The sequence below is a fragment of the Triticum aestivum genome, chromosome 5D, assembly GCF_018294505.1.
Source record: "Triticum aestivum cultivar Chinese Spring chromosome 5D, IWGSC CS RefSeq v2.1, whole genome shotgun sequence".
Lineage (NCBI taxonomy): Eukaryota > Viridiplantae > Streptophyta > Magnoliopsida > Poales > Poaceae > Triticum > Triticum aestivum.
This window is the reverse complement of record NC_057808.1, coordinates 354,644,883-354,668,001: the sequence shown is the minus strand read 5'-3', so window position 1 is coordinate 354,668,001 and position 23,119 is coordinate 354,644,883.

Genomic DNA, 23,119 nt, shown 5'->3' with positions numbered 1-23,119 from the left:
GGCTCCGCGCGCACCGGCCGCCGCCGCTGTGGCCGGCTGCTACTGCAGTAGGGGGCCGCCCCTTTTTTCTTCTATTTCTTTGATTTTTTTTAAAAACTGATGAGTGGGACCCACCTGCAGGTCAAATAACACCTTTGACCGTGTCCACGTCACCATCCGGTCTGGGTAAACCACTTAGGGTGGTTTTTTGTCCGGTATGAGATTGTTTAGGGGGGTAAATGAACCAAAAAATAGATCAGGGGGTAATGTGAACCACCCACTTTGTTCAGGGTAGTAAAATGGACTTTTTTCTTTTGCATACTGAGCTGCATGAGTGTACTATCTCATATCATGCACATTAATGAATTGTAGTGCTGCTCTGGTTGCCCATTCATTCATTGTGTCAATGTTGCTTTCGTATTACCTTACCTGGCTGATGATAGCTGTGCCATATTGTGTTAATTTGGTGTTGGCTAGTTGCCCAAACGTTCATTGTACCAATGTTGCTTTCCTATTATCTGACTTGGCCAATGATAGCAATGCTAGTGTCTTAATTTGGTGCAGGCTGCTGAAGATAAGAAGACAAACTCTGAAAACAGCAAGGCAACCCCATTGTTTCTTTCCAATAAATCTAGGCCAGGTAATATGCCAATAACTCATGATTAATCTATTTGGTTCCCCTCCTAATTTATGTTATGATGCAGTGGTCGAGACACTCTCCACTATCAATAATACAAGCCTGCCAAAATCGCCATCTGAATCTGTTCAGTATCCTCTGTCTCGAATGCAACGGAAAAAATGTATGTTTGTGAACCAATTAATGGCTGAAGGAATGATAGAAATGGTGGAGGAATCAGAGGTGCAGAGTCGTGCGACACAACAACTGATCAATGTTTTCAGAGAGAGTGTAGCAAAGCAGCAAGAACTTGCCCACATGCTTATGGGCGTTATACGTGCTGAGGTTGCAGATTGTGACGTTGTAGATCGTTAGGTTCTGTTCATTTATTTGCACTGGAGTCAATCTTTGATTGCCCAGTGGATGTAATTTCCTGTAATATATGCTGGATGTGCAACGTTTTTCCCTGTATGCCGTACCTTTGCTTGATCGGTTTTGGTCCTGTGCATAATTGCTCGTCATAATGGGCTCAAATTATCTAATTTGGCCTAAAGACATGTACGAACTTTAGTGGGCCCATTAAGTTAATGGGCCGTTACCAGGCCGAAAGTTAATGGTTGGCCCTCTTAACTCCCGGGTCGTTAACAGGCTGACATCGAAGCGGGCAACATGTGGGCCCAATTGATTTCACGGGCCGTTAACAGGCCGTTACTAAGTTCGGGCTACATATGGCCCAACTATACTGTGGGCCTTTAGTAGGCCGAAAGAGACAGCGGGCTTGTACTGGACCATGTAGAGCATGGGCCGCTAAGAGGCTGAAAGTCAGGTCGTATTGTAAATGGCCCAACTGTGTTGTGGGCCTTTAGCAGGCCGAAAGAGAAACCGGGCTGGTATTGGACCATGAAGGGCATGGGCCGTTAAAAGGCCAAAACTCAGGTTCGACTACAAATGGCCCAACTCATTTATGGTCCGTTAACAGGCTGAAAGGCACACAGGGCTGGGAATTGGCCCAACACTTAAATGGGTCGCTAAAAGGCCAAAACTCAGGTCCAACTACAAATGGCCCAACAGATATATGGGCCGTCACTAGGCTGAAAGACACACCGGGCCGGAAATTGGCCCAACACTTAAATGGGTCGCTAAAAGGCCGAAACTCAGGTCCGACTACAAATGGCCCAACTGCTTTATGGGCCGTCAATAGGCTGAAAGACACACCGGGCCGGAAATTAGCCCAATATTTAAATGGGTCGCTAAAAGGCCGAAAGATGTACATCGTGAAAATTGGCCCGTCCACTGAATGGGCCGTTAACAGGCCGAAATCTCATCGGGCCGATATTGAGCCCAAATAGATAGCGGGATGTTAACGGGCTCGAACTGACGATGGGCTGCAATGGTGTCAAATCTTTAACGGGCCGTTGACGGGCCGAATTGGCACATCTCGTATGGGCCGTGGGCTTAAATGGACCTGACACAACTAGGCCTTATATGGGCCGGCCTGCTATTTTTTACTGGGCCGGCCTTTTTCACCGGAATGGGCCCTTTGGGCCGTGCCACACATCGACCTATCATAGGCGCCTCCTGTCCAATGAGTGGATGACATCTGTCCCAACGGTGAGGCAACACGTGTTTCCTCCGGCCAATGATGATTTTACACGTGGAAAATCCCCATTGGTCCGGGGTGTTAACGGGTTATCGGATCCAAAACCGGACCCGATAGCTTAACGGCGCTCTGTTACGATGGATGCCACGTGTCAGTCACCCTTGACGAAAGCACTTCTGTGACGCGCGGTTTATCGTCATGGAAGTGGACACTTCCGTGATAATAATTTTGGTAATGTCATGGAACACTTCTACGACAGCACAGGTATGAGTATCTTGATTCTGTCATAGATTTGTCATGGATGTACATGCATGATAGAAAACGTGACCTACTGTGAGAAACACATATCATCACGGAAGTGTCTTTTTTTGTAGTGATTGGGTCGGGCGCCCCACGAGGGTGCATCCTTTTTGCCCGGACGAGGGGTTGAGTGGAAACTGGTGGCTCCCAGTGAGCTACCTGAGTTTTCCAGGCACATTCCATTGCACAGTACTTCTGTACTATGGTTGCCAAGTCAGCGAAGTGTAATACACGATGGCGGTTGATGGCGTTGAGGATTACTTCGTCCGTGCAATTGTTGCAGAATAGTGAGATCGCGTCTTCGTCGCGGCAATCTTTAATCTTGTCTTTGACAAGGAGGAATCTCGCACAAAAGTGATGGTAGATCAACTCTAGGGTTTAGCCATTACGGTCATACAGGCTAGACATCTAGGGTTTAGCCATTACGATCTCGTGGTAGATCAACTCTTGTAATCCTCATATTCATCAAGATCAATCAAGGAGGAAGTAGGGTATAACCTCCATCAAGAGGGCCCAAACCTGGGTAAACATCCTGTCCCCCGTCTCCTGTTACCATCGACCTTGGACGCACAGTTCGAGACCCCCTACCCGAGATCTGCCGGTTTTGACACCGACATTGGTGCTTTCATTGAGAGTTCCGCTGTGATGTCGAAGACATGATTGATGGCTCGCCTTGTTATCAGGGACAGTATCACCTCCGGAGGAGCCCTGGCCTCAGGCCAAACCCTCCGACTGGGTGGCTTTACCATGACCGCCCGTTCGGCGTCAAGCCGATGATGACTTCTCAGGTCATCAAAAATCGTCTCTGTGTTGACTTCGAATACTCCAAACGGATGGATCCGGCGGAGTTATCGTCTTTAAACAAACTCCTGGATCGCATCGCTGCCATGGGGGTCGCTACAAACTACGATTAGATTGGGCTTAAACCCGATCAGAGAGAAATCAAATCTCCGCCGATCGCCCATCAGATAGCGGTCGTAGAGGAGCAAAACAACAACTCTTCCCCTATGTTGAAGACGAGCTATGTTTGGATTTTCGAGCTCGAAGAGCCGGATACCTGTCTGTGGGACGACACCCCCAGTCCTCCGAACCTAGAATCGGGCGTCGAGCCTGGGAAATCATTTAACATCCCGGAGCCCAAACTAATAAGCTCGGAAGTTTTTCAAACTCTGGACCCCAAATTGGATCAGGGATCGAATTTAAAGCCACCCACCCACCACAAGCAATATTCGCCAAGCAATTCCGGCCCTCCGGATATATGCGACCTCATGTACATACGACAGCAGTCTCAGGAAACAGTCCATCAGTTTTGGGCCAGATTCCTCCTTGTCAAAGACAAGATTAAAGATTGCCGCGATGAGGACGCGATTTCAGTATTCTGCAATAATTGCACAGACGAAGGAATCCTCAACGCCATCAACTGCCGTCGCGTATTACACTTCGCTGACTTGGCAACCATAGTACAGAAGTACTGCGCAATGGAAAGCGCTTGGAAAACTCAGACAACTCGCTGGGAACCACCGGTCTCCACTCAACCCCTCTGGCGGGCAAAAAGGATGCACCATCGCGGGGCACCCGACCCCATAGTGAAGAAAACTAAGCCCATTACGGGACGCGGAACTATTCTGGAGGGATGGCTCGATAGGCCATGCAAAATACACACGACACCGGATACCGTACCAACCCACAGCCTTAGAGCATGTTGGATACTCCGGCAAGTGGCCAAGAGCGGCGAGGATATCCTCACCAAAAACACCTCAGAGCAACGCCCCCGGAAGACGACGACCTCAGAGTATTGACGGTCTTCGAGACTTTCGCTTCAAACAATCGGCGCAAGAGGGTACTCCGCGACCTAGCCGAAGTCTGCCAGGTCGCAGCAATAAACCCCTGGAGCGACACGGCCATAACTTTCCATGCCAGTGACAAACCAAAATTCCGGTCAGTCCGGGCACCAGCCGCCTTGGTCCTCAATCCAATTGTGGATGGCTTTCGGCTCACTAAAGTGCTCATGGACGGTGGCAACGGACTAAACCTCATCTACGAGGACACACTCAATAAAATGGAAATAGACAAGAGCTGCATCGAGCAAAGTAACACGACCTTTCGAGGAATCATTCCCAGCCGGGAGGCGCGATGCGTGGGGAAAATTACACTCGACGTGGTATTCGGCACGCCGGAGAACTATCGGTCCGAAGAGATAACCTTCCAAGTGGCCCCTTTCAACAGTGGGTATCACGCCCTGTTGGGGCGAGATTCATTCACACGCTTTCAAGCTATACCTCATTACGGGTATATGAAGCTCAAGATGCCCTGGTCCAACGGTATTATAACTCTCGCCAGTGATCCGGACATAGCACTCCGCGCCGTAAACAAAACCGCATCCCTGGCCCTCGAGGCACTGTCCGACGCCCTCGCGGCCGAAGAGTTAACCACACTACGCTCCACGGTGGATAGGGATGACGTAATCCTCGATAAGCGGCCCAAATCCACCTCCTTCAAACTAGCAGACGAAATAGTCAAATTTCAAGTCCACCCGACGGACCCCAAGAAGATAGCTTCCATCGGGGCACAGCTGGACCCAACGGTTGACGCCGCACTACGAGCATTCCTGCGCGAGAACTGGGACATATTTGCCTGGCACACTTCTGATATGCTAGGAATCCCATGCAGGTTGGCCGAACACAGCCTCAATATATTGAAGGGATATAAGCCGGTCAAGCAAACACTCTGGCGCTCTTCCGAACACAAACGACAAGCTATGGGGGAGGAGCTAGCCAAGTTAATCAAGGTCGGATTCATCAGAGAAATAAAACACCCAGACTGGCTAGCAAACCTGGTGATGGTGCCAAAGAAGGATAAATCCTGGCGCCTATGTGTCGATTTCAAAGACCTCAACAATGCCTGCCCTAAGGATCCCTTCCCCCTCGCCTGCATCGATCAGATTATTGATGCTACTGCACGACACGACTCACTGTGTTTCCTCGACGCATACTCCGGATACCATCAAATCAAAATGAAGGAGTCCGATCAAGCCGCAACGGCACTCATCACCCCATACGGGCCTTTCTGCTTCAACACTATGCCCTTTGGGCTTAAAAACACCGGCGCCACCTACCAACGCATGATCCAAACATGCCTGGAGAAACAAATCGGCAAGACAGTTGAAGCATATGTGGATGACGTCGTCATCAAGACTAGGCACGTCGAGTCATTAATAGACAACCTGCGTCTCACATTCGACAACCTCCGTACATATGACATCAAGCTCAATCCGGAAAAGTGTGTTTTCGGCGTTCCCGCTAGAAAACTGCTGGGCTTCATCGTTTCCAATAGAGGGATTGAGGCAAATCCAGCAAAAATCCGAGCTTTGTCACAATTGGCAACACCAACAGACCTTAAACAGGTCCAAAAACTAGCCGGATGCGTGGCAGCTTTAAGCCGCTTTATCTCCAGACTAGGAGAAAAAGCATTGCCACTTTATCGCCTTCTTCGACGCACCAACCACTTCGAGTGGACGGATGCGGCAACGGCCGGACTGGAAGAAATAAAGGCTCTTTTAGCGAGCAACCCAATCCTGGCTGCGCCGAACGTCGGCGAACCCATGTTATTAAACATCTCTGTAACACACCAGGTGGTGAGCGCGGTGCTCGTCGTTGAGCAAGAGGAGGACGAACACAAATTCCCACTTCTGAAACCGGTATACTACGTATCCACTGTCCTCACACCATGCAAATCTCGGTACCCTCATTACCAAAAGATAGCATATGCGGTCTTCATGGCATCCCGGAAGCTACGACACTACTTCCAAGAGTGCTCGATCATGGTGGCTTCCGAAGTACCACTCAATGACATAATAAACAACCGCGACGTTACTGGCCGGATTGCCAAGTGGGCCATTGAGCTCCTGCCATTCGACATAACATACAAACCGCGTCGAGCCATTAAATCCCAAGTATTGGCCGACTTCATCGCCAAATGGACAGAGGCCGAACTCCCTAAAGAGTACGGTACATATTCCAACTCGGTCATGCACTTCGATGGCTCTAAAATGCTAGCCGGCTTAGGAGCGGGCGTTGTCTTAACGTCCCCCACTGGAGACAAAGTCCAGTGCGTACTCCAAATATTATACACAGACTCCAACAATGCAGCCGAATACGAGGCCTTATTGCACGGTCTTCGGATGGCTGCCTCCATGGGCATACAACGCCCGGAGGTGCGCGGGGATTCAAATCTCGCAATATCCCAAATAAATGGAGACTTCGACGCCAAAGATCCAAAGATGGCAGCCTATTGTAACGCCGTACTCAAAATATCAGCTCCGTTCGAGGGACTCGAGTTTCATCATGTGGCTCGAGAAAGCAATCAAGCGGCGGATGTCCTTGCTCACATGGGCGCCAAGCGTGACCCGTCCCGCCTAACATCTTTTTGGAAAGGCTCTTCAACCCATCCGTGGTGTGGCAGGGTGAGAGCAGCAACACCAGTCTGGATCCGATTATACCCCCAGATTCCGAACACAATACTGATATCATCAGGGGCTCAGCCACCGAAATAACACCATCGGCCCATCTAATAATGGCAGTAATTGCCCCATGGACCGAACCCTTCTTGGCCTACCTTAATAGGCGAGAGCTCCCTGAGGATCAGAATGAGGCTCGCTGCATTGTTCGGTGCTCGAAAGCCTACAAGGTCCATGACGAAGAGCTCTACAAGAAAAGCGCTACCGGAGTCCTTCAAAGTTGTATCTCCGAAGAAGAGGGACGACAGCTCCTGGCCAAAATCCATACTGGTCTCAGCGGTCACCACGCCGCGGCTCGGGCCCTTGTAAGTAAAGCCTTCCGTACAGGTTTCTTTTGGCCGACGGCCTGAGCAGATGCACATGACCTTGTCCAACACTGTGTCGGATGCCAGCTTTTCGCCAATCAAAGCCATATGCCGCCTACCGCTCTACAAACAATCCCCATTACTTGGCCTTTCGCGGTCTGGGGGCTTGATATGGTCGGACCCCCTTAAAGGACGAAGCCATAAGAAAAAATATTTGCTGGTCGTGGTAGATAAATTCACCAAGTGGATAGAGGTCAAACCAGTTAAAACGGCCGAAGCCGGACCAATGATAGACTTTACATCTGGTGTCGTGCACCGTTATGGTGTCCCACACAGCATCATCACCGATAACGGCTCCAATTTTGCAGCTGATGAAGTGAAAACCTGGTGTGCTAACCTGGGCATTAAACTCGATTACGCCTCCGTCTATCACCCACAAACAAACGGTCTAGTCGAACGAGCTAACGGTCTTATCATGAGTGGCATTAAGCCTAGACTAGTGCGGTCTTTGAAAGTATCAGACAAGCACTAGGTTGAGGAGCTCGACTCCATACTCTTGGGGCTGCGGACCACGCCCAATCGCACTACCGGATACACACTATTCTTCATGGTGTACGGAGCACAGGCCGTTTTGCCCTGCGACATCATTCATGACTCACCTCGAGTGCGCATGTATGAAGAGAGAGAGGCCGAGCTTGATCGGCAGGACAGTCTAGATGCCCTGGAGGAGGAGCGCGACGTTGCAAAAGCCCGTTCTGCATTCTATCAACAACGGCCTCACAGATACCAAAGCAGAGAAGTGCGGGCCAAGACTTATAACGTTGGTGAATTCGTTCTACGCTTGCCAGAAAAGAAAAAGGACAAACTCAAGCCCAAGTGGGAGGGTCCATTCATCATAGATGAAGTTCTCACTGGAGGAGCGTACCGCCTGCGTGATGCATCGGACAATCGCTTAGAGCCGAACCCGTGGAATGCCGCCAGACTCCGAAGATTCTACGCCTAGAGCCGTACTCTTTGTTCATCTTCTTCTCCCTTTGTTTCAATTTTTTCTCTCTTTAACTTTTTCCCTAAGCTCTTGTGCGGCCAAACCGCACACCTATGACGTACACATCCTTAAATGTATATGCCCATAATACCTGGGGGCTTCTTTTACAGAAGCTTATTATTATTTTCCGAGCATCAAGCTCACCACATATGTGTCCTTTCCTCATATGTACCTTTTCTTCGCCATTATATGCACCCTTATGACTTAAGTTTTTGCCAAGCTGGGTTGCCTGGCTCCTATGCTTATGCCCTACGTTCCCGTTTGTTCGGCTAGGGCATAAAGGGAGCACCTCTGCAATTGTTATAGCCGGGTCATCCAGACTTGTACCTCAGCCGAAAGCTAGCGTTCTTAAGGGAATATTCGGTCAGCGGACTAAAGACATTTTACCCTCATTACACTATGAACCCCCAGATGTTATGTATACTGCGATTTTTCAATCACAGTTCGGGCATGCATACTAACACATGTTCACCCAGGGAAAGGAACCCTTAACGGAACTATTCTCCCTGGAAGATGTTTCTTACAATCAACAAGTAATATAACATAGCTAGTCGGATACAACTTGTCTGTTCAAGCAACGATGACCCCTACGCCTGGTTTCCACGCATACCCCGGTCTATATTACCGCTCCGGTATTCGAAAACACTCCGCACCTTTGGGTCCAGAGGTCGAAGTGAAAAGGTTTGCCATGACAATCGTTTTACAATCCGGCTAGGGACAAATTTGTCAATTGAAGTACATAGTCACTTGGACTCAAAAACTTCTTCCTCTATGCCGTCTAACAGGTTGTCTAGCTTACAATCCTGTTGGGAAAACTTGGTGGCTATCTTTACTTGGTCATATACCAAACTCACTGGAATTTCTTGTCCATCTGACCCCCGAGGTCCGACCCGGGCCATATGATTCGGATCAAGCATGGTGTACCATGTTTTCACCATGGCCCAGGCCTCTCGCGCACCTTCTTGGCATGCCGATATCTTCCATAATCGAAAGCACCGCTGAGCTCGTTGGAATAGCTTCACAAGCTCCTCCATACTTCCTGGAAGGGAGGCGGATGGCCACAAAGCCTTGGCAACGCTCCGTATCGCTTGCCGAGCTCGCTCGTGCACTTGGGACAGCTCTTGCAGCAGATCGCCTTGAGATCCGAACATTTCCTCTTCGAGACGGCCAGCCGGCATACCTGCAGACATAAATCTGTCAGCTCATTTCTTTGCTGAATTACATGGAGGTAAGTTCAAAAGCATACTGAATATGCCGCCTCGTAGCCTCCTATTTTCCTTTACGGCGTCCGCTAGCTGGGCTCGTACATCTTTTAGCTCTTCGCCCAGTAGGGTGTTGGAATCCTGCAGCTTGTTCTTATCATCCATGACCCGTGTCAACACACGTTCGCCTGCGGCCAGTTGCCTTTCGGCCTGTTGTCTACCCACCTGCGCGACTTTCAGTTCCTCTTTCAGTTGATCTACTGATCCTGTCATCGGAAACGCAACAGTATTAACATTACTGGTACATGATTACACTTTTTCTGGATGGAGGGGAACATTACCAGGCGGTGGCTCCTTGGACTTCTCCAGTTCGGTGGTAACAATGGCTAGCTGAGTTCGGCACTTTTCCAGCTCATGAGACAGCATGTTGTTCTTCTCTGTGAGTACCTGGTTATACAATGATCCTTAAATCAGTTGTTTCAACTGTTTCAAGTCTCGGGGGCTACTCGTACATGATTAACAAATCTATACAATGTGTACTTACCCGCATATCTTTCAAATACTGGTCAGTGGCCCTGGTAAGCCCATCCCGAGCAGCTCAGATGTACGCATCAGCTGAGCTGAAGGCGTCGAACGCCTCTTTATCAAAGCTGGGGTCGTGAAGAGTGGCCCTCCGGCGCCGATGATTCATGGCACTCTCTACTTCAGAATTCGTGACGGACACATTATCCGAATCCTCTGAAGGAGGACAATCTGACGTTACTCCTGTGTCTGCCCCTGCCCTAGAAGCATGGTCTGGAACCTGATTGGTGGGGGCACGACCGACAGGCTCCTCGGACACGATCCGGCGAACGCTCTTCCTGATAAAACACAGCGGACAATGTCATGGTTCGATGTGACTGCCATAGGGCATATTTAAAGCCATACCTCTTTGAGGATGGTTCGGCCGTGTTGTCATTTGCCTTTCTCTTTGAAGACCCGCCCGGCACAGGCACCGCTCTCTTCCGAGACGCCTCTGGTGCAATATGATGCGTCGAGCGCCTCCCCTTTGGAGCACAAGATAGTGCGGCGGGTGAGGCATAATGTGGAAGCTCCTTTGGAGGAAATGTCTCCTGGCTACTTACATATGAGGCAGGAAGGAGGCGGGGATAATCGGCCGTGATGGCCACTTCTGTGCCATCATAGCTCGCCTGGTAGAAGACTCCCTCCTTGAGCTCTACGAATATGTCCGGATCTTCTTCGAATCCGGGATCAAGGTGCCGGTTATGGTCCTCCGGCTATGGAGCGGGGCTATGGATCCCCGCGGCGACCCTCCGCCATTCCTATTTGACAGAGGAGTTAATGTCGGTTAAACATGACTCGGGGAGAGGATTGAATAAAGTGGTGGGATTAAAACTCACCCAGCTAGGAGGATTGTACATGGAAAATCCCTCTCGGTGCGTAAGACGAGTGAACTCCTCTTTCTCCCCTTTATACAGATCGACCAATATTGCGGCCAGGGCAGCGAGGGTATCCGGACCCTTTCGTCCGCAGCGTGAGGCATCATCTTCCCCATTGTAGTGCCACATAGGGAGCCCCCTGAATTGGAGCGGCTGAACACCTCGCGCTATGGAAGTTGCCATTACCTCGATTATTGATAATCTGGACTGGGCAAGTGTCCTTGTCTTGCCCATTAATTGTTGGACTTCTGCACTGTCTTCCTCCTCGAGGCTCCGAGGACGCCAGCTGTGGCGTTTCCTCAACGGAGCGCTGGAAAATTCGGGAAGGCCCATTCGGACTGGGTCGGGGAGAGCGACATCTTCAATATAAAACCACTCCGAGGGCCACTCTTCAGATGCCTTCTTCAGCATGCCGAACAAGTATCCGGTCCCGGCTATGCGCCATATCTCGGTGCCGCCCACCTCGAATAAGGATCCCTTTTGGGTATGAGGGACAAGGCAGAAAAGTTTCCTCCATAAATCAAAGTGGGCCTCGCAGCCCAGGAATAGCTCGCAAAGAGCGACAAAACCCCGATATGCAGGATGGAGGCCGGAGTGAGGTTCTGCAGTTGGAGGCCGTATTACTCCAGGAGACCTTAGAGGAAAGGGTGGATTGGAAACCCGACACCTCTTATTAAGAAGGATATGTAGCACACTCTCTCCCCCTGGTTCGATTAGGAAAATTTTCCGCCAGGGCTTCGCCTGTAAAAGAGGTTAATCCTGCCCGGACGGGGACTAGATCCACGGGGGGAAGGAATCCCTGCGTTTGAAGCTTACTCAGCTGGCCATGGGATACTGAACATTTCTCCCAATCGCCTTTTTCGGAGCCATGGGGGCGGGAGGAAGAACTGGGAACGCTAGCCATGCTGGAATGGTTTCTCCTAGCAAGCTCTAAGGATTTTCCGCCTGGTGTGAGATGGCATCTGAGATCCAATCCACTTAAATATACGCCTTTCTTTCATGGCCAGGGTGTTATGTGCAAAAATACCCTGACCTTTCGTGTTCGCTCGACACGTGGAAGCCGAAGCAATGGAGGGCAGAAGTCAATGGGTAAGACATTAAATGGAAAGCCAAGTATAACTCTTTGGATCAGACGCTTTGAAGTATTCGGAGGAAGAACCCTCCTTGCAATGCCGAAGACTATCATCGCGCCGGACACATCGTCATTGAATCCTGGTTCGGGGGCTACTGAGGGAGTCCTGGATTAAGGAGTCCTCGGGCGTCCGACCTGTGTGACGTGGGCCGGACTGATGGACCATGAAGACACAAGACAGAAGACTTCCTCCCGTGTTCGGATGGGACTCTCCTTTGCATGGGTGGCAAGCTTGGCGTTCGGATATGAAGATTCCTTCCTTTGTAAACCGACTCTGTACAACCCTAGGCCCCTCCGGTGACTATATAAATCGGAGGGTTTAGTCCGTAGAGGAGAATCACAATCATACAGGCTAGACATCTAGGGTTTAGCCATTACGATCTCGTGGTAGTTCAACTCTTGTAATCCCCATATTCATCAAGATCAATCAAGCAGGAAGTAGGGTATTACCTCCATCAAGAGAGCCCGAACCTGGGTAAACATCGTGTCCCCCGTCTCCTGTTACCATCGACCTTAGACGCACAATTCGGGACCCCCTACTCGAGATCCGCCAGTTTTGACACCGACACCCCCTCCTCTATATACGTGGGCAGGGGCACCCCAAAGGACAACAAGTCTTCTCTTAGCCGTGTGCGGTGCCCCCCTCCACAGTTACACACCTCGGTCATATCATCGTAGTGCTTAGGCAAAGCCCTGCGCCGGTAACTTCATCATCACCGTCACCATGCCGTCGTGCTGACGAAACTCTCCCTCGCCCTCAACTAGATCAAGAGCTCGAGGGACGTCATCGTGCCAAACGTGTGCTTAACACGGAGGTGCCGTACGTTCGGTACTTGGATCGGTTGGATCGTGAAGACGTTCGACTACATCAACCGTGTTACTAAACTCTTCCGCTTTCGGTCTACGAGGGTACGTGGACACACTCTCGCCACTCGTTGCTATGCTTCTCCCAGATAGATCTTGCGTGATCATAGGGAAAATTTTGAATTACTATGTTCCCCAACAATACCATCATCTCATGAAGCGAGGTGGGTGCGCCATTAATATGGAGTAGTGGGAGCGAGGTGGGCGGCGGTCAAAGGGCTGGCTCGCCTCTCGGTGAGCCTGCGCGTTGGACTGCTAACACGCCTACCGTCATTTCACACATCTACTAGCACGCCTCGGCCTCCCGGTGTGCCTACTAGCATGCGTCTCGTCAACTCAGGCATGCTCGTACGGCACACGGGACACGTGCGCGGAACGTATTATATTGATTTTTCCTTTTTGAAGATTAATTCTGTCGCTTTATTGCTTAACTGAAGCACGACACTTACATTGTTGGTCTAACACCCACGGTTCGAATAAAGAGTTAGTTTGCGATATTGGTTGATAATTATTTATAATTTCCTGTATGTAAGAAGATTATATCAAAACTTGTCTCAAATTTGAAAAAAAATATCACAGTCTATTGGTGTCCATATGACACCACAATAAGTTTCATGAATTACAATTTAGTTTTGGGTTTATTGGATTTTAAAATCAAGATTCTAGATGTTAGAAATTTCTTGCATGGGGACTAAACATCACGTACACATATGATTTTGCAATCCTTTTTCGTGCACTATCACGGGTCTCATGTAGATCAAATTTGATTTTGCACATTTAAATCCCTAGGAAATCAATCAATGTATAAAAATGAATAGATGTTATCTTTTTTTTCAATTTTCAACACTAAACTCCTTTGGTCGCATGTTCGCTGCAGAAAAGCTTTGACATGCATCTTTGGGCCACATGCACACGGTGGTCCTAGGACACTCACTCACGTGGGCCCGCGAGGTCGCCGTCCAGCACTATGACATGCGATGGGATAGGTTAATTGACCAACAAGGATGGTCATTTTTTGGTTTTTATTATATGTACGGTAGGAGTATATATATATAGTACGCGTTGAAGAGGGTGGCCGGGGGCAATACTATGCGTCATATAGGACACTCACTCGCGTGCGATGCTTCCATCTATGGGCCCGCGAGGTTGTCCTCCATCACTTTGACCCAACAAGGAGGTTTCTTTTTGGGTTGTGTTGTGGTAGGAGTATATAGTACGTGTCGAAGAGGGGAGGAGGGGGCCGGGGTAGCACATATATACTACACACATGTCATGAATCGATCTCGTTCCGTGTGGGGACTTTTCGGTTTCTGAGGCAGATGCCGCAAAGAAGTTGTGCATATTGGGTATTAAAAACATCACCAACATATTGGGCCACATGCATACGATGGTTGTCACTCATTCGCCCGCGACTCTCCCCTCCATGGGCCCGCGAGGTCGTCGTCCATCTAATATATGACACAACGAGAAAGGTAATTTGATGAACAAGGAGGATTTTTTTCGGGTTGTGTTACGGTATGTACGTAGGAGTATATATTACGCGTCTAAGAGGGGAGGGGGCAACATATATACATATACATATATATACACACACTACGTGTCATGAACTTCGGTTTGTCTGTGGGGGACTTAAAGGTTTCTGAGGCAGGTGCCACATCAAAGTTCTGCATATATATATTAGGTATTCAAACATCACTACCAGACATCTCCATACATATGTGTTTGGCCCACAAGCAAGCGATGGCAGTTGTCCTCTAGAACTCACTCACGGGGTTATCGGCGAGATGCTTCGTCCATCTCTGTGTGCCCGCTTGGTCAATCACTTCGACCGACAGTGATAGAGGTTAATTTCACTTATAATTAGGAGGGGATTAAATTTTCATTCGTCTTATATGGTTTGGTACATGCAACTACACTTCGCGCGCATGTGTATGCACAAATCCCACCCACCTGGTCGAAGTGGTGGGGGGGATGGAGCACGCGACGCATCATGAACCAGATCTGTGTGGAGACTGTGCATTTTTCGACGATGCATGCACCACATCAAATGATGTGCTTTTGGTATTCAAACAGATATGCATGCATCACGCATGTCCATACATATGTTTGGGGCACATACATATGTTTGGGTATTCAAGTTCCTCGTACTTAACACAAAGATTTTTGATGTCTTCGACTAAAGACTGAGTTCGATTCATTTCCTCGTCCAACATGTCATCGCTTTTGTCTAGCAACTTTTGAATGTGTTCCATAGCAGTTTGTTGTCACTACAAAAAAATACACTTTCGTGATGATACGTGTTTGTCAAAGTAGGTCACGTTTTCTGTCATGCATGTACATCCATGACGATTTTATGACAGAATCAAGATAGTCATACCTGTTGTCGGTGTCAAAACCGGCGGATTTCGGGTAGGGGGTCCCGAACTATGCGTCTAAGGCGGATGGTAACAGGAGGCGGGGGACATGATGTTTACCCAGGTTCGGGCCCTCTCGATGGAGGTAATACCCTACTTCTTGCTCGATTGATCTTGATGATATGAGTATTACAAGAGTTGATCTACCACGAGATCGTAGAGGCTAAACCCTAGAAGCTAGCCTATGGTATGATTGTTGTTGTGCTATGGACTAAAACCCTCTGGTTTATATAGACACCAGAGGGGGCTAGGGTTACACAAAGTCAGTTACAAGGGAGGAGATCTACATATTTGTATTGCCAAGCTTGCCTTCCGCGCCAAGGAGAGTCCCATCCGGACACGGGTCGAAGTCTTCAATCTCGTATCTTCATAGTCCAACAGTCCGGCCAAAGGACATAGTCCGGCTGTCCGAGGACCCCCTAATCCCGGACTCCCTTAGTAGCCCCTGAACCAGGCTTTAATGACGATGAGTCCGGCGTGCAGATTGTCTTCGGCATTGCAAGGCGGGTTCCTCCTCCGAATACTCCATAGAAGATTTTGAACACAAGGATAGTGTCCGGCTCTGCAAAACAAATTCCACATACCACCGTAGAGAGAATAATATTTCCGCCGATCTAATCTGTTGACATATTTTGCAGCATGACATCACACGACGGCCCGGTCATTATTCGAACCAATTTTCACAACCAGCCACTGCACATATCGTGAGGCGGTTTCCTTGGCACGTCTTGTCGAAGCAGAGATCGTGTCCCCTTATCACGGGATTCTCATCAATACGGGTGTGGGTAACCCAACCGCGCCATCAATTATGGCATTTGGGGAATAAGCGAGTTTACCAGTAGGTGGGGAGGCACATAGCCTCTTTCGCCCTTATAAAGGGACAAGGATTCACCCTTTTCACCCACGCCTTCTTCCTCCTTGCTCATCCATTCTTGCGCACTCGAGCTCCAGTGCCCAAGTTCGCGTTTTTCTCCTCAAACCACTCCAAGCATGTCCGGAGCGGGAGGCAAGTGGATGGTCTCCTCCGTTACGGAGGAGAACATCACAAAGCAGCGGGGAGCCGGATATCTGGCCGCGGATATCACGCACCTGCTGCCAGACGCGGGACAGATCATCCCTACTCCAGAATCCCATGAGAGGGTGGTTTTCCTTACCCACTTCGTCTGCGGACTGGGATTTCCCCTCCACCCGTTTGTCTGCGGGCTCATGTTCTACTACGGGCTGGATTTCCACGATCTGGCCCCCAATTTCATCCTCAACATCTCGGCGTTTATCGTCGTGTGCGAGGCCTTCCTCTGCATCAAGCCCCACTTCGGCCTGTGGCTAAAGACCTTCAATGTTAAACCGAAGGTGGTGGTCGGCCAGCAAGCGGAGTGCGGAGGCGCCATGGTGGGAAAAATGCCCAACGTCACCTGGCTCGAAGGCTCCTATGTGGAGACCATAAAGGGGTGGCAATCAGGATGGTTCTACATCACCGAGCCGCGCGACACCAATTGGGTGGCGGCCCCCAAATTTTGATCCGGAATCCCCATGCGGCTCACCTCCTGGAAATAGAAGGGCCTATCCTGGGGTTCCCCGGTAGAGCTGACCGGACTCCAGACATGCATTAAAAACATGATGAGCAAGAAAATCAAGCTCGTCAACGTGGTCCAAGTCATGCTCTTCTGCCGGATCCTCCCGTGTCAGAGACGAGCAATCAATTCGTGGGAGTTCGACCCGGCCGAGCACCAGACGCTGCGAGAGCTCTTCGACACGACACACAAGGACGTCTGGAAGGTGATGTTCAAGGGCGCCGAGGTACCTCCTCCCCTTACCGAGGACCGCGGACTCAGCGCAAAGCGCCCTGCTAATCCGATAAGTCTTTTATATCTTATAAGATGTTCATTTCCCCAGTATAACTACGCGCGGGATCTAAGCCTCCACGCCATTTAACAGGACTGGGTAGTGACAGCGGAGCAGATCGATTGTCCGGCTCCCCTACTCGAAGATCCAGCGGATGCTCTCCTAACTGAGATGCTGGTTCCGACACCTTATGAGGTGCCGGAGAAGAAGGCCACGGGGACCAGGAAGGGTCTCCAGCGCAAGGTTATATCGGACTCATCGTCCGAAAGCACCGAGGCGCACTCCTCCCACGAAAACGAGGAGGAAGAAGAGGAAAGTTCTCCCCCCCAGCCGGGGGAGACAAGAAAAGGAAGGCCGCCCCGGCTGGGGCGGCCGAAGGGTCCAATAAGGGAAGGACCCTCCTTCCGGACAACTCCACAACTGCCACCTATAGTGACGACGAGTGGCTGCCCAGGGATAAGCCCCTGGCGAAGTCGTAAGTATTCGGATACCATAATAATTCTGGTATGTTTCGTTTTGTTGTTTCTCATCATGCCGAACATGATCACGCAGTCCATCCTGAGCCCGCATCGACGTATCCTCTTCGGAGGAGTCTTTGGGCCAATTGGAGATGAACTGCGATTTGCCCCCGCCCGCCTCCTCCCCCCGCCAAGAGCGGACTGACTGAAGCCTGTGTCAGCCTCCTAACAGGCTTTGAGGTAAGTAACCAGATTATAAGAGAATGTTACCGCATAGACAGTAGCCCCTGATGCTCTGTTTGGCATTCGCGAAGAAAGGCCGACTAGAGGATCAAATAATAACCGCATGAGTCTAATCGAAATATGTCTATGTGCATATGCATGCTTCACTGCTAGCCGCTGCTGCACGTACTGCGGAGGTCACCGCACTGAAGCGGGACCTTGAGCGGTCCAAGGAATAGCTCGGCCTTGCTAAGAGGCAGCTCGAAGAGAACAAAGCTAAGTGACACCCTGTCTGAATATTGATAAAGAAAAAATTGTTTTTGGAATAATAGGATTATCATGAATTTTGCTAGGGGCCACGACCAAAGTGGCGGCCCTGCAGAAGGTGCTATTCGAGGCCAAAGTCAAAGCGGCCAAGGAGCGCATCGAGCGAGAAAAGCAAGAAGCCCGAGTAGGCGAGGTGCAGCAAGAGCTCCAGGCTCTCGCCGAAAAGCACGAGTCCTTGGAGCGTGACGACGCAAGGGTCCGAGCTTGCGAAGGCTGTCGAAAGCGCACAACATGCCAAGGCCGAAGCCCAAAAGGCCCTCCAGCAAATTGAGGCGGTTAAGAAGATAGCAGCGGGTAAGACATTCATTATGCAAAGCAAGCATGTGAAGAAAACTTTCTTTTTACTTACCCGAGTTCGGAGCTCTCTAGGAGCATTCGCAGATCTGCCCCGCAGTGTGTCGGATGCCGCGGAGTTCTACCGGGCTGAGGAGGGGAGCTCGACGGAGCAGTTGTTCTGGTCTCAGTATACTGAGACCGAACACCCAATGCCCTTGAGCGACCAGCTGAAGCAACTGGTCGAGCTCCACAAGGCGGCTGAACAGGCCATGAAGGGCCTTATAGTCCGGATGTGGCCTGGCGAGACCCTACCTGATAGCTACTTCGGTCTGGTGATGCGGCTTGTGAATGCCTGCCCACGGCTTGAAGTCATAAAGCGGTCCGTCTGCATCGAGGGTGCGCGCAGGGCTTTTGCCCGGGCGAAAGTGCACTGGGCGAAGCTGGACGCCGAAAAGCTAGTGAAGGAGGGGCCGCCGGAGGGCAAGGAGCATCGCCACCCCGAAAAGTATTATGAAAGTGTCCTGAAGGGTTCTCACCTTGTGGTGGAGGAATGTGCTAAGGATGTAATATTTGAATAAATGTACTCATGTGATCCTCTAATGTTGAAACGAGTTCATTTGCGCTATGCAACGCTTGTGAATTTAAAATATTACCTTCTGTGCGACCGTTTAAAAAATCTGAGAGTTGGCCAGTCGTCGGCTTCTGCCCCCATGTAACTAGTACTGAGGTGTTCGGGATAAATCTGAGCACTCTTTATCCCAATTTTGGGTCCTTCGAGGGAGGTGTTCAGCACAGCGAACCAGGCAATCGGACTATAAGGCTTTATCACTCTCACTTAGCCATAGAAGTCTACAATTTTAAATTTTGGTGAAGCCCCTAGTATTCGGAAGGCCGAATTTGGGGCGCTATATACGCCTAAGTCGGGCAAGGCCGACTCCTCGCCCGAAGCGGAAAAAGTCTTGAAGGACTTGAGACCTCTCGAACAGCGACCAACTCTCGCCTTATCATGACAGTCAGTTTTCGTCTTTCTCTACTGAGGTGCTCGTCCGGAAGAACCGGGACACAATCGCAGTAGTTCTCCCAGCGCTACCTTAGCTGATATTGCGGAACGTAAGGTACCAAAACATGGGAGCCGGGCAAACCCAACTATTGACCCAAGACATGATTCGGAGCTGATGCATATAATGCTATAAGTTCGGGGTGCCGCACTGTCGAAAGTGTTCGGACTTCTCACGCCGTATTATGGGGTGTACTGAAGCCCCTGGCGCACTGGTCGTACCAGAATGTACGGGTGCAATTTGTCGTAAATAAGCAGACAATGAAAAAAGGTTAATGCAATAATAGACTAAATCTATGCATTGTTATTAAATAATACGTCGAGGCGTACGGGTACAAGTAGTGCAATAAGCAAAAAATAGGACTATTTGACATGTCCTATCCAAGGGCAAGTTGCGTATGGGTATTTAAAACGGGTACTTCGATCGTTATCAGAGACCACCTGGGGATTCCCTTGTACGTCTTAGCTTCTTGCCTCCTTGGTTTTTCCTTCCCGTAATGTGTCCAGCAATCAGACTGCCGAAAAGGGCTTCTAGAGAGTAAAGTCCTGAAAGAGAGAAAATGATCAAGATATACAGCCCCTGGGCGGTTGAGCCGCATTGTGGGACGTGCCCTGGTCGTGCCCCCGCCTATGCCCATGGTATTTTTAGTGCGTAATTATGTACGCGCGGCACAGATTTCGTGGGCTTGACTGGGACTAGGACGGGGGCCGAATTGCTAGGCGAGCTCTGAATGTGCCAGGCGATCCTGTTGCAGGTTACTCCGGACTCGCTTGAAGGTATCCGGGGGCTTTGTCGCCGAATTGGCGGTTTGCCTTAAAAGGCTGCTTTGTGCCTCTGCTGCGAGGGCCGCAGTGTGCTCCTCCGTGCGGAGCGAGCGTTCCGTGTTTCCATTGACTGTTATAACCCCACGAGGTCCTGGCATTTTGAGCTTGAGGTATGCATAATGCGGTACCGCATTGAATCTGGCAAATGCGGTTCGCCCGAGCAGTGCGTGATAGCCACTGCGGAACGGGACAATATGGAAGATTAACTCCCGCTTCGGAAGTTGTCCAGAGATCCAAAGACCACTTCCAGTGTGATTGAGCCCGTGCAATGGGCCTCTACACCTGGGATGACACCTTTAAAGGTGGTTTTAGTGGGTTTGATCCTCGAGGGGTCTATACCCATTTTGCGCACTGTATCCTGATAGAGCAGGTTCAGGCTGCTGCCGCCGTCCATAAGGACTCGAGTGAGGTGAAATCCGTCGATGATGGGGTCAAGGACCAATGCGGCAGATCCACCATGACGGATACTAGTGGGGTGGTCCCTGCGATCGAAGGTGATCGGACAAGAGGACCATGGGTCGAACTTTGGGGCGACTGGCTCCGTCGCATAGACGTCCCTTAGTGCACGCTTCCGTTCCCTCTTGGGAATATGGGTTGCGTATATCATGTTCACCGTTTTCACTTGTGGAGGGAACCTCTTCTGTCCTCCTGTGTTCAGTGGCCGAGGCTCCTCCTCGTCGTCGCTATACAGCCCCTTGTCCCTGTTTTCGGCATTCAACTTGCCGGCCTGCTTGAACACCTAGCATTCTCTGTTGGTGTGATTGGCTGGCTTATCAGGGGTGCCGTGAATTTGACACAAGTGATCGAGTATGCGGTCCAAACTGGACGGGCCCAGATTGCTTCTTTTGAACGGCTTCTTCCGCTGACCGGATTTAGAGCCACTGAATCCGGCATTGACTGCCTTGTCTTCGGCGTTGTCGCCGTTGTTGCGGCGCTTGTGTCTGTTACGACGTGGTCTGCCGTTAGTATCTTTGGTATCTGAAGTGCCAGGATTTCTTGATGTGTTGTTGCTGCGAGCCAGCCAGCTATCCTCGCCTGCGCAAAAGCGGGTCATGAGTGTCGTGAGGGCTGCCATGGACTTCGGCTTCTCCTGGCCGAGGTGCCGGGCGAGCCACTCGTCCCGGATGTTGTGCTTAAATGCCGCTAAGGCCTCTGCATCCGGACAGTCGACAATTTGGTTTTTCTTAGTTAGGAACCGGTCCCAGAATTGCCTGGCCGATTCCCATGGCTGCTGAGTTATATGGCTCAAGTCATCAGCATCAGGTGGTCGCACATAAGCGCCCTGGAAGTTGTCAAGGAATGCATCTTCCAAATCCTCCCAACTGCCAATGGAGTCTGCAGGCAAGCTATTCAGCCAATGCTGAGCCGATCCTTTGAGTTTTAGTGGGAGGTACTTGATGGCATGTAGATCATCACCGCGAGCCATGTGGATGTGGAGGAGGAAATCCTCGATCCATACCGCGGGATCTGTTGTACCATCATATGATTCGATGTTTACGGGTTTAAAACCCTCTGGTAATTCGTGATCCATTACTTCATCAGTGAAGCATAGGCGGCGTGCGGTGCCTCTGTGCCGGGCTATATCACGACGCAGTTCATACGAGTCTTGTCTGCTGTATTCGGCCCGGCCGGATTTGCTTTTAGCGTATCCGGCGTGACGATCATCGTCACGCGTTGGGGCGCGACCCTGTGATCCGTAGATCGATCTTGCATGTTTTGCTTTGTTTTCCAATACGTCTCGCAGGTCCCGCGTGTTGCCCCGGGCCTTGGTATTTTTGTTTGAATGGCGGCGGGGTGCAGGCTGGACTTCGGGCTGATATGCCTTTCTGTCTCGGCCACGAGGTGGCCGATCAGCCGCATCATACGCTGGTGATGTAGGTTTCAATGCTTCCTCCTCGAGTTGGGGTAGCAACCTGCGCTTTGGGTAACTCTTGGTTGGTCGCTCGAGTTCATATTCCTCAGCTGCCAGGACTTCAGTCCATCTATCCGCTAGCAGATCTTGATCAGCTCGAAGCTGTTGTTGATTTTTCTTCAAGCTGTTTGTTGTGGCTATAAGCCGGCGCTTGAAGCGCTCCTGCTCGACGGGATCCTCAGGCATGATAAATTCTTCGTCGCCGAGGCTCACCTCGTCTTCGGAGAGACGCATGTAATTGTCATCCCCTGATTCTCCATTTGCTGCCTGTTCCGGAGGGCTAGCTTGTTCATCCTCCCGCTCAAGGTCTGGCTGGAGGGGATTATCGTCGTCTTAGGCACTATCTGGAGCGTTATTGTCTCTTGTGCCGGTATCGCTGCTTTTGCTATGGCGAGACTTAGAGCGGCGCCGCTGACGTCGGTGCTTGGATTGCTTCTTGGAGGGATTATCCTCCGTTGTCTTATCGCCATCCCCCTCTTTGGGGGTGTCCACCATGTATATGTCATACGATGAGGTGGCAGTCCAGTGCCTTGTGGGCGGTGGTTCTTGTTCATCTCCTGCATCGTCGTCCATACCGTCGATGTCTTCGGAGCCGAAGTCGAGCATTTCGGTTAAGTCGTCGACAGTGGCTACTAAGTGGGTGGTGGGTGGGGAGCGAATTTCTTCGTCATCCGCATCCCATTCTAGCCGGACATAGTTCGGCCAAGGGTCTCCTGACAGGGAGAGAGACTTCAACGAGTTTAGCACGTCGCCAAAAGGCGAGTGCTGGAAGATCTCCGCGGAGGTAA